The sequence below is a fragment of the Leiobunum rupestre genome, chromosome 1, assembly GCF_980474605.1.
Source record: "Leiobunum rupestre chromosome 1, qqLeiRupe1.1.hap1, whole genome shotgun sequence".
NCBI lineage: Eukaryota > Metazoa > Arthropoda > Arachnida > Opiliones > Sclerosomatidae > Leiobunum > Leiobunum rupestre.
In genome coordinates, this window is record NC_143384.1 from 61476729 (window position 1) to 61488180 (window position 11452).

An 11452-nucleotide genomic window follows, 5' to 3' on the forward strand; every position below is an offset into this window, starting at 1 on the left:
GGACCTATTTGGTGCCCTTTCCATTATTAACGAGGTATATTGTAACCCTGTACCACCCTGTTCATACGCCACTGTTTAACATATATTAGAAATTTAAACGACCTTTACAGAGTTTGCTATTAGCCTGGTCAATCCAACCTCTTAAAAACGGGTAGGGAGAACTTGTAGGATTCTAGATTGAACAGACTAAACCTACGTCTACAATCAGCTACAAGCTAACCTTTCCAATGTTCCACCAGCCCCCTTGAAACGTTCCGCCAGCATTCACCCACCTCAGCTCGAGTTGGTGAAAAATGAGGTCGCTAGGCTACTTACTATCTTGCAAACCGTTACTCTTTACTTACTTTCTTTCTGCTAAGTTCATTTCAAAAGCTAAAAGCGCTTAAAATATATTGTAGGTTCTTTTGTTCCGACAATAGGACATTATTTACACTGTTTCTATTGTTCTTTTACGTAAATTAGTTTAATAGACAACAAAAGTGTAAAAACCAGTCCTGTGAATAGCTAGGATATCAGAAAGCTAGTTATTCGCGTTGCACAAAAATGGCAACAATTAAATTTAATGGCAAAAAAATTGTTATTTATCTTTATATATTTACCCAATTAAAACTGTTCTACAGCCATCACGAAAAGCCGTTTTGCATTTAATTACTGCAGTAGCAATTCGTATCTTTAGCCATGACAGCCACGTTGGTATACAATTTGTTTTCTGTTGGAAAAAGCGTGGGTTATGCTAGAGTAATTCGTTTTTGTAACACTTTCAACTTGTCTAAACAAATGGGAGGGTTCAATCAAAACAGTAACCTCTCAATGGATCCATGCTTAAATCCAAGCCTAATTTTTTGTATATCTTAAAAAGTGCTCACTAAAAATTTCACTTTGCGAAACTCGACTTGAAGACATCAATGACACTTTTTTTTTAATATATTGACAAAGTGGTGTCGGCCCGAGGCCTTAGACACCAAACATCAATGACACTAAATCGTACCAAAAATTTTGATTAATTTAATTTAAATTAACATGTTTTCTTTTCGCCCCTCTCTGAAAATTGGTTGATCTCCCATAAAACCTAATTCCCATTAAGCCGAATCAATATTTAGTCAATCAGGAGTCCATACCTCTACTTGCAATACTTATCCTCGCGTATCACGTATGGTAAGATCACTCTGACGGCTTTGGCCACGCCTACGAGTTAAAAAATCCCCTCTGCGCGCGCTCCCCTCTCACGTTGTTGTTTGTTAAGTTAACATAGTTAACCGTCATCCACATCGATACGAAAATCTGCCGCGATAAGCATTCCAAGTAGATGTATGGATTCCTGAGTAAATATATATATATGAAAATAGCACCAAGTTGGCGGGGTCCCATTCATATTTTTAAAATAATATATCCCAATGTGTTAGGGTTAGGTTATGGGTTTAGTTTAGGGTATAGGTTAGGTAAGGTTAGGTTGGGTTAGATTGTGTTGGGTTGGGTTGGATAAAATTATTGCGTATTAAAAGTTCCTCGTAAATTTATTTGAAATCCGCCAAAATTGTAGGATTCGATTGAAAGGGAAATAGGTTGTATGGGAGACAATCGAAATTTCGATGAAATGTTTTACCAAAGGAGCTTGCTGCTTGCGGAAGAACATCATTGAAACAAATCAAAGTCGCCGGATATGTAGATACATACTTCTCTCGCAAGAGGTATTTTATTTACTTCTGTTGTAATTTTGGCAAAAAAGATACAAAGTTGAGACGAATGTAAATTTATTGATTTATTTATTATGTTCTTTTTTTGGACAAGTGATTTTTTACGAAAACTACTTAAGGTAGACATTGATTGGTGGAATTTCCATCACTTTCTGAAAATATTTTCACACTTTTAGACAAATTATTTTTTTAACACTAGGTAAAAATGAATTCAAACGGCGAATTAGAGTTAATTGAAACGCCGAATTAGACTTAATGAATAGAAACGTAGAATTAGACTTAACGAATAGAAACGTAGAATTAGACTTAACGAATAGAAACGTAGAATTAGACTTAATGAATAAAAACGTAGAATTAGAATTAATGAATAGAAACGTAGAATTAGACTTAATGAATATAAACGTCGAATTAAAGTTAATTGAAACACCAAGTTAAACTTAATGAATAGAAACGCCGTATTGGACTTAATGAATAAAAACGCCGAATTTGAGTTAATTAAGGCAAACGGCGAATAAGAGTTAATGGAAACGCCGAATTAGAGTTAATGAATTAAATTACCGAATTAGACTTAATGAATAGAAACTCCGAATAGACTTAATGAATAGAAATGCCGAATTAGAGTAAATAGAAACGCCAAATCATACATAATGAATAGACAAGGCAAATTAGTAAGTTGAAACGCCTAATTATACTTAATGAATTGAAACGGCGAATAAGACTTAATGAATTGAAACGGCGAATAAGACTTAATGAATAGAAACGGTGAATTACAGCTCATTGAAATGCCTCTCCTAACCAAGTATTGACGTAATAATCGGCCATTTCTCAGTACTGTGGTCTATGGTATTGCTGGTGCTTTTCCATCAATGTGTAACTAGAGATCATCGAGGTGTCGCTAATCCAATCAATCCTCCTAAGAGACATCTCGAACTCAACGTTGCTGTTTAATATTTCCTCCAGTCCTCAAACTTGAACTTGGTGAAAAATTGCTTGGGCAAAATGAAAAAAAAACATTCACTTATTCGAGAAATTGGAAACATTCCTTCGATGGAAGCCAGGACCAACTGTTCAAAATCAATCATAAATTTATTTGGATTAAATGCCAGACCACGATTAGTGGCGATGATTTGGATTGCGCGAAATATCCTATCGTAAGACCCACGAGATTTATCTGGAAGTAGAGCAAAAAGCTGTGGCAGGATTTTCTTTTCTACTTGGCAATGTAATGTGTATAGCTGGTAAAGTAGTGCAAGAGAGGCTTTAAATGTACCATCCATACTGAGCGTGGACTAACAAGGAGACATCCCGAAGTGTAAACCACCGATTTTGTTCCAACTCGGGGGATTGGTAGACCTTCGTGTAACTTGAAAAATCCTAAAGGGAATTTATTCAATGGGCAACCGTTTTGCCATGGCAACGAAAAATGTTTTTGGCAACAACAAATGGAAATTTTCCCATTGAAAATAACATGGGATTCTGACCGAATCCTAGGAACCCCCATGTGAAAAATTTTAACAAATTTCAAAATTTCAAAAATGACAAAAATGGAAAAAAATAGATAAAAATTGACCAAAAAAACATCAAAATTGATCAACTTTTGATCAATTTGAGGTCAAAATCCCATGTTATTTTCAATGGGAAAATTTAATATTTTGTGTTGTCAAAAACATTTTTCGTTGCCATGGCATAACGGTTGCCCATTGAAAAAATTCCCTTTAGGGTTTTTCATGATACATGAAGGTCTACCAATCCCTCGAGTTTGAACAAAATCGGTGGGTTACACTTCAAGCTGTCTCCTTCAGCTACGAAAAAGAAAAGTCTTGAAGTCGAATACTGATACTGGAACTGTACCTTCTACGACGAACTATGGACCTACTATTATTGTTCCTTCTGACAATCGTGATACTTCAGAGATGGACGAATGTCCCACTCTTTCTGCTGATTGTGTTTCTGGTACTCATAATATTTGCGTTTGCCCTATTTGTGCTTTGTCGGTGTAAAGTGAAGAGGATCAACTTTCCTGTGGGGACTGCGGCCTTACTTTCCATATTTCATGCCTTAATATTACCACTGATGTCTACGAGCTAATATGCCAAAATGGGAATTTTCATTAGTTTTTCTCGTCATGCAACCCCTTCGTGGAAAGTAAACTTCGTGAGCTCATTGAGATCCGTGATTTAGCGGCAAAAATTAATGACATTGATAAATTCCAATCGGTTTTTGTTGATAATGTTTCATCTAACACGAAGAATATTGCTGACATTGATAAGAGGTTGGATTCCTTACATCTCGCCTATTTAGATGATCACAAACACTTATCATCTCTTCAATCTAAATGTTCTGAGCTCGAATGAAACGTTGGCGACGCCTTCTCTACCTTATCTAAAGCCCAAGACCACCTCTTTAATGCTTTTAAAGAACAAGCTGCGTCAAACAAACAGACTATTGACAGTGTTTCGGAACGACTAACTGCTATTCCTGCGCAAATCACTGAACATGTTGCAGTGCTGGAGTCCTCACTTCTAAGGGTTTTATCTTCGAAATTGGACCAATTGCAGCCCCAATCTGTTCCTGAACGCAATGATTTTGTTACAACTGATGACCTCTTACAGTATAGCCGCCGTTTCAACGTTATCCTTTTTGGCCTCTCGGAAGATTTATCTCGAGATCAAGAACTGGGTGTCTTAGGTGAGCTCTTCTCTGAAATCGGTGCTCCGGATTCAACTCCATTTTTTCGACTTGGACGACCACCGCCACCAAACTCTAGACCAAGGCCTGTTAAGATCATGTTCACGACGATTGCGCATAAAAAAGCTTTTCTAGCCATTATCAAAGCAAGACGTCGGGATCCTCAATTTCAGCTCTCTGCGAGAATTGACCAAACACCGAAACAACTTGATGACTACCGAAGGGCGAGTGATGAACTCACACGTCGTTTGCATGATGGAGAAAGTGACCTAACTATTTGACAAAATAAAGTGGTCTGCGTCCTTGACTCTAATGGTGATTATTCTGGTGCATCAGCTACCTTGGCGGATTCTACCAAGCCCAAACGTTTAACTAATGTATCATCGTATCGATATTTAGTTCCAGCGCAAGAAACCCGATTCATTATGAACTTAAATGGTCCCCATGGAATCCCTAATTCTCTTACTGGTAATTTTTATCAACCACGTCAACTCTCCCCAAAAAACTTATCTGCGCCGCGCTTTGGCCCCACTTCGCTGATGCGCGGAAATTACCTGTAACTTCAATTTCAAACCCGTTGCCAACCTCAACCTCGCCACCCACTTTAACCTTACCGCCAACTTTAACCTCGCCGCCAACTTTAACCTCGCCGCCAACATTAACCTCGCCGCCAACTTTAACCTCGCCGTCAACTTTAACCTCGCCGCCAACTTTAACCTCGCCGCCAACTTTAACCTCGCCGTCAACTTTAACCTCGCCGCCAACTTTAACCTCGCCGCCAACTTTAACTCTGCCGCCATCTTTAACTCCGCCGCCAACTCCAACTTCTCCGTCACCTCCAATCTCCCGTTCTTGTTTAATTTCTTAGTCTACATCAAAAGCTACAATATCAAAGTCTTCTATATCTTCCGCGTCAACCATTACCTCTACGACAATTATAAACTCCACGTCAATTATATCTTTTGCGTCAACCATGACCTCTGCGTATACCATAACCTCTGCGCCAACGACAACTACAATCTTCACGTCAACTACAACTATCACCTCTGCGCCAACTATAACACCCGCGTCAACTTTATTATCCGCACCAACTATAACATCTGCGTCAACTTTATTTTCCGCACCAACTATAACATCTGCGTCAACTAACGCACCTAGACCAACTATAGCTTCTGCGTCAACTATCGCACCTAAACCAACTATAGCTTCTGCGTAAACTATAGCTTCTGCGTCAACTATAGCCTCTACGTCAACTATAGCCTCTGCGTCAACTATTACCGCTGCGTCAACTATAACCTCTGCATCAACTACAACCTCTGCGTCAACTATAACCTCTGCATCAACTACAACCTCTGCGTCAACTATAACCTCTGCGTCAACTATAACCTCTGCGTCAACTATAACCACTGCGTCAACTATAACCTCTGCGTCAACTATAACCTCTGCGTCAATTATAACCTCTGCGTCAACTGTAACCTCTGCGTCAACTATAACCTCTGCGTCAACTACAACCTCTGCGTCAACTATAACCTCTGCGTCAACTATAACCTCTGTGCCAATTATATTATCTGCACCAACTTTAACAGCTGCGCCATTTTTGTCATCTGTGTCAACTATAACGCCAGTGTCAACTGTATCATCATCAGTGTCTAACTTTCCAGCATTGTCGACTATTATAACCGTGCCTCCTACATCTCTTGCTTCTCGCGCTTTAATGACTACTGTGTTAACCTCTTCAGCTACAACACCCACGTCTAACGTCCCAACTGCGTCGACTATACCTACTGTGTCAAATCTTCACTCATCATCGGGATCTCGTATCTTCAATTGTTATGTCTCTAAACATTTCAATTCTTCGACCAGTTCTAGTGCCACCCTCGCTTTACTTACCAACATTCAAGGCTTTCGAAGTCCCTATAAATTTTTGGAACTTCAAAACTTGGCTCTTAGTCAAAGGGCCCAATTTGTCGCCTTAACGGAAACGTGGCTTACGCAAGACACCTTAGACTGTGAACGTTCCCTATTGCATTATAACCTTTTTCGCAAGGATCGGCACCCTCTTAAAGACAGAGGAGGTGTTGCCCTCTACGTCTCGAGTCTTTTTTCGGTCTCTTCGGTGGACTTATTTGATGATACTGTGTTGTCTGACTGGTCTCTGAACTTGGGTCTAGAGTTTTTAAGTGTCTTGTGTTCTAACGTATTCTCTTCGCTAGTCGTCGGTGTTCTCTACCGTTCCCCTAGTTTCTCAAGTCACGAAGAAGTTAAGCAAATTTTAAAAACTGCTAATGACTATTGTACTCTTCATCATTATGGAATATTAATTCTTGGGGACTTTAACTATCCCAAACTGGACTGGATCGCGTTTGAAGCTGCTCCTGATGCAACTAAGGGAGCGAAAACTTTCCTTGAGGTTGTCTCTAATGCAGGTCTCTATCAAAAGGTTACTCTCCCTACTCGTGCCGGTTCAGCTCACGAACGTGCGAATGTTCTAGATCTGGTTATTACTTCGGACCCGAACCTGGTTTTTGATGTCCAAACTGCGCCTCCCATTGGTTCTAGTGCCCATGCTGTCGTTGAATTCCTTATTGATTTCTCGCCTACACCCCAAGATAATTGGAACAGAAGCTCTCGTAATTACTTCAAAGGGGATTATGACAACTTCCGAGCTTATTTAAATAATATTGACTGGAAGGCTTTGCTTTCTTCTGGTTCCATTGACTCTAATTGGAAGAGTTTCTGTGACGTAATTCTTGATGGCACTTCACGATACGTACCGTTAAAACTACAGCCTCGTCAGCGTACGCCTTCCTTTGTGCGCTCTGATAAGTCTAAGAAAATGAAGGATTCTGCTTGGAAACGGTATGTTCGGCTTAAACGTCGGCAAGCGTCTCATAATTTAGTTCAGGAAGCTTACGATAACTACAAAAAGGCTCGGAATGCTCTAACAAATGCCGCTCGGAAGTGCAAACGCAAACATGAAAATCAGCTGGCCAACTTGATTTCAACAAATCCGAAAGCTTTTTTTGCGCATATCAATAGCAAAAGAATAAGTCGTTTTAAAGTCTCCCATCTTGAAGATGACTCTGAGAATGTAATCAGGGACCCTGAAGACATAGCAAATCTACTCAATGATCACTTTGCGAGGGTTGCGTCTAATGTTCCATCCTCTGCCCAAGGAGTTTCCCCTGCTGTTGCTTTTGGGAGCCCTCGTCTTTCCACTTTTGCTTGCACGCCTGATGATGTTTTTAAGCAGCTCAACAATTTGGATTGTTCCAAGTCTGCGGGTCCCGATGACATTCACCCGTATCTCTTAAAAACACTTGCCATCCCTCTTTGTCACCCTCTGAATTTATTATTTAATCAGAGTTTTTCTTCTGGCGTTGTACCTCAGTCTTGGAAAATAGCTAATGTTACTCCAATTTATAAGAAAGGGAAGCGTACCAATAAGGCCAATTATAGACCTATTAGCCTACCTAGCCAAGCCTGCAAAGTTTGTGAGCGCATAGTGAAGTCATTATTGGACCGATTTTTGAATGAAGTGGAGTTCTTTCACCCGTCCCAACATGGGTTTCTGCATGGAAGGTCTTGCAGCTCTAATCTTCTTCACGCGACCTCCGATTGGACTAACTGGTTGGACTCTGGTTTGTCTGTTGATGTTTTATACCTCGACCTTGCGAAAGCCTTTGATACGATACCATTCGCGGGCCTTGCGGAAGCGATTTGTCGTGCTGGTATTATTGGTCAGGCGTCTGACTGGCTTGTTAGTTTTTTTACTGATCGATACCAACGCGTTGTTTTTAAGGGCTGTTTCTCGGAGAGTAAAGAGTTGCGTAGCGGAGTCCCCCAAGGCTCTGTTCTGGGCCCTTTACTATTCAATATCTTTATAAACAGTTTACCTGAAGTCATTCGGAACGCAATTATTCTACTTTTTGCTGACGATTCGAAGCTTTATATGGCTATTACGAATGATATGGATTGTGCACGCCTACAAGCTGACTTAAACGCGGTACTTAATTGGACTACTGACCGTGGTATGCATTTTAATATCTTTAAATGAGAAGTCCTTGCCCTTGGCTTCAAAAACCCAAATTTTACATGTACGATTCATGGTTGCGCAACACCTTCTGTAACTAAAGTGAGAGATCTGGGCGTAATAGTTGATGACAAACTTAAGTATCAAAGCCACTCTATTACCGGTCTTGTACGCCGAAATTTTTGCTTTTATAGTGAAGCCTTTATGAAAACTATTTACACATCCTTGATTTTACCGATCATAGACTATGGCTCCGTTATCTGGTCCCCTTCGCTTATAACTCCAATGACCCTCATTACAAAGGCGCATAATCGTTTTACCAAACTAACGCGCAATTTCCAAAAAAATGCTCCCCACCAGCGCGATGCCAGCTTAAAACTTTTGGCTCCGTCTAATCGCCACCGTGTCAACGATTTGGTTTTTTTACACGACATTTATCATGGGAGGATTGACCCAACTTTAAAACAATTATTTGTGCTTTCGTCTGTCACATTAACACGAGGGCATCATGCAAAATTGCGAAACCCCATAGTGAAATCGTCTGTCAAGCAACAACATTTTTCTGTACGTGTGATAAATGACTGGAACAATCTTCCTTCCGATCTAATTGATTTAAGATCTTCAAGAACATTCCGAGGTAATGTTACTTCCTGGATAAAAACTTCACTTACTTGTGTAACTTAACTCATCTTTTTTTTTGTTCCTCTCCTTTGTGATTTTGTTTATGTGTATATATGTGTATATGTATATATGTATATTTATATATATATATCTTGTTTGTGATGGCTACAGACAAGCCTTTCGGCTTAGTAGCTCTACACACCATGTAACTAAATAAATAAGTAAATAAATAAATAAATAAATAACTGAGCTCAATTAACAGTTTAAAACCATTTATTTAAATTCAAAGAATAATCATAACGATTAAGAGTACAGAAGTTGACTGACACTTTTGACTGAACGTTCCTAATTTTTATACAGATTTAAAATATGATTACTTAAAAATAAACCCGTTTTTAGTTCCACATCGAGATATATATATCGAAGTGGGACTATTGCTATGGACGGACTGTCGTTAAGTGTTGTTGTTTGTTTGTTTGTTGTGGCAAAGCGACGACACGGTAGATGGAGCTGCGAAAAATAAATTATAAATATAATTTATATTGTTGGCCTGGCCGGGGCTCGAACACAGACAGCCGCTCGCCGCGTAATCTCCAAAAACCCCACGGCCTACCAACCGAGCCACGCCGTCTTCAATTAGTTTTTGCTTGAAATTTTACCATTGAACAGTTTTTATCTTCCATTGGGGGCGGGACGAAATTTTGCGTTTACTCAAAAGCGGGACAAGTAGATTGTTAACTAGTAGTGCCCGTTAAGGCAGGAGAGCGCTGACGGTGCAGTCTGCGGATTGGACTGAGGATTTGCGAACAACCATATTCCGTTCTCTTTTCGTATCACATAGGCTTTTTCGACCGTCAATTTTCTCCCTCGCCCCTGAATCGCGAGGCCCCGCTGACGGTGTGGTCTGCGGGTCGGACTGGGGATTTGCGGACAACCATATTCCGTTCTCTTTTCGTATCACATAGGCTTTTTCACCCAACAATTTTCTCCCTCGCCCCTGAATCGCGAGGCCCCGCTGACGGTGCGGTCTGCGGGTCGGACTGGGGATTTGCGGACAACCATATTCCGTTCTCTTTTCGTATCACATAGGCTTGTTCACCCGACAATTTTCTCCATCGCCCCTGAATCGCGAGGCCCCGCTGACGGTGCGGTCTGCGGGTCGGACTGGGGATTTGAGGACAACCATATTCCGTTCTCTTTTCGTATCACATAGGCTTTTTCGCCCGTAAATTTTCTCCCTCACCCCTGAATCGCGAGGCCCCGCTGACGGTGCGGTCGACGGGTCGGACTGGGGATTTGCGGACAAGCATATTCCGTTCTCTTTTCGTATCACATATGCTTGTTCACCCGACAATTTTCTCCATCGCCCCTGAATCGCGAGGCCCCGCTGACGGTGCGGTCTGCGGGTCGGACTGGGGATTTGAGGACAACCATATTCCGTTCTCTTTTCGTAATACATAGGCTTTTTCGCCCGGCAATTTTCTCCCTCACCCCTGAATCGCGAGGCCCCGCTGACGGTGCGGTCTACGGGTCGGACTAGGGATTTGCGGACAACCATATTCCGTTCTCTTTTCGTATCACATAGGCTTGTTCACCCGACAATTTTCTCCATCGCCCCTGAATCGCGAGGCCCCGCTGACGGTGCGGTCTGCGGGTCGGACTGGGGATTTGAGGACAGCCATATTCCGTTCTCTTTTCGTAATACATAGGCTTTTTCGCCCGGCAATTTTCTCCCTCACCCCTGAATCGCGAGGCCCCGCTGACGGTGCGGTCTACGGGTCGGACTAGGGATTTGCGGACAACCATATTCCGTTCTCTTTTCGTATCACATAGGCTTGTTCACCCGACAATTTTCTCCATCGCCCCTGAATCGCGAGGCCCCGCTGACGGTGCGGTCTGCGGGTCGGACTGGGGATTTGCGGACAACCATATTCCGTTCTCTTTTCGTATCACATAGGCTTTTTCGCCCGTAAATTTTCTCCCTCACCCCTGAATCGCGAGGCCCCGCTGACGGTGCGGTCTGCGGGTCGGACTGGGGATTTGAGGACAGCCATATTCCGTTCTCTTTTCGTAATACATAGGCTTTTTCGCCCGGCAATTTTCTCCCTCACCCCTGAATCGCGAGGCCCCGCTGACGGTGCGGTCTACGGGTCGGACTAGGGATTTGCGGACAACCATATTCCGTTCTCTTTTCGTATCAGTTCACATAGGCTTTTTCACCCGACAATTTTCTCCCTCGCCCCTGAATCGCGAGGCCCCGCTGACGGTGCGGTCTGCGGGTCGGACTGGGGATTTGCGGACAACCATATTCCGTTCTCTTTTCGTATCAGTTCACATAGGCTTTTTCGCCCGTCAATTTTCTCCCTAGGCCCTGAATCGCGAGGCCCCGCTGATGGTGCGGTCTGCGGGTCGGACT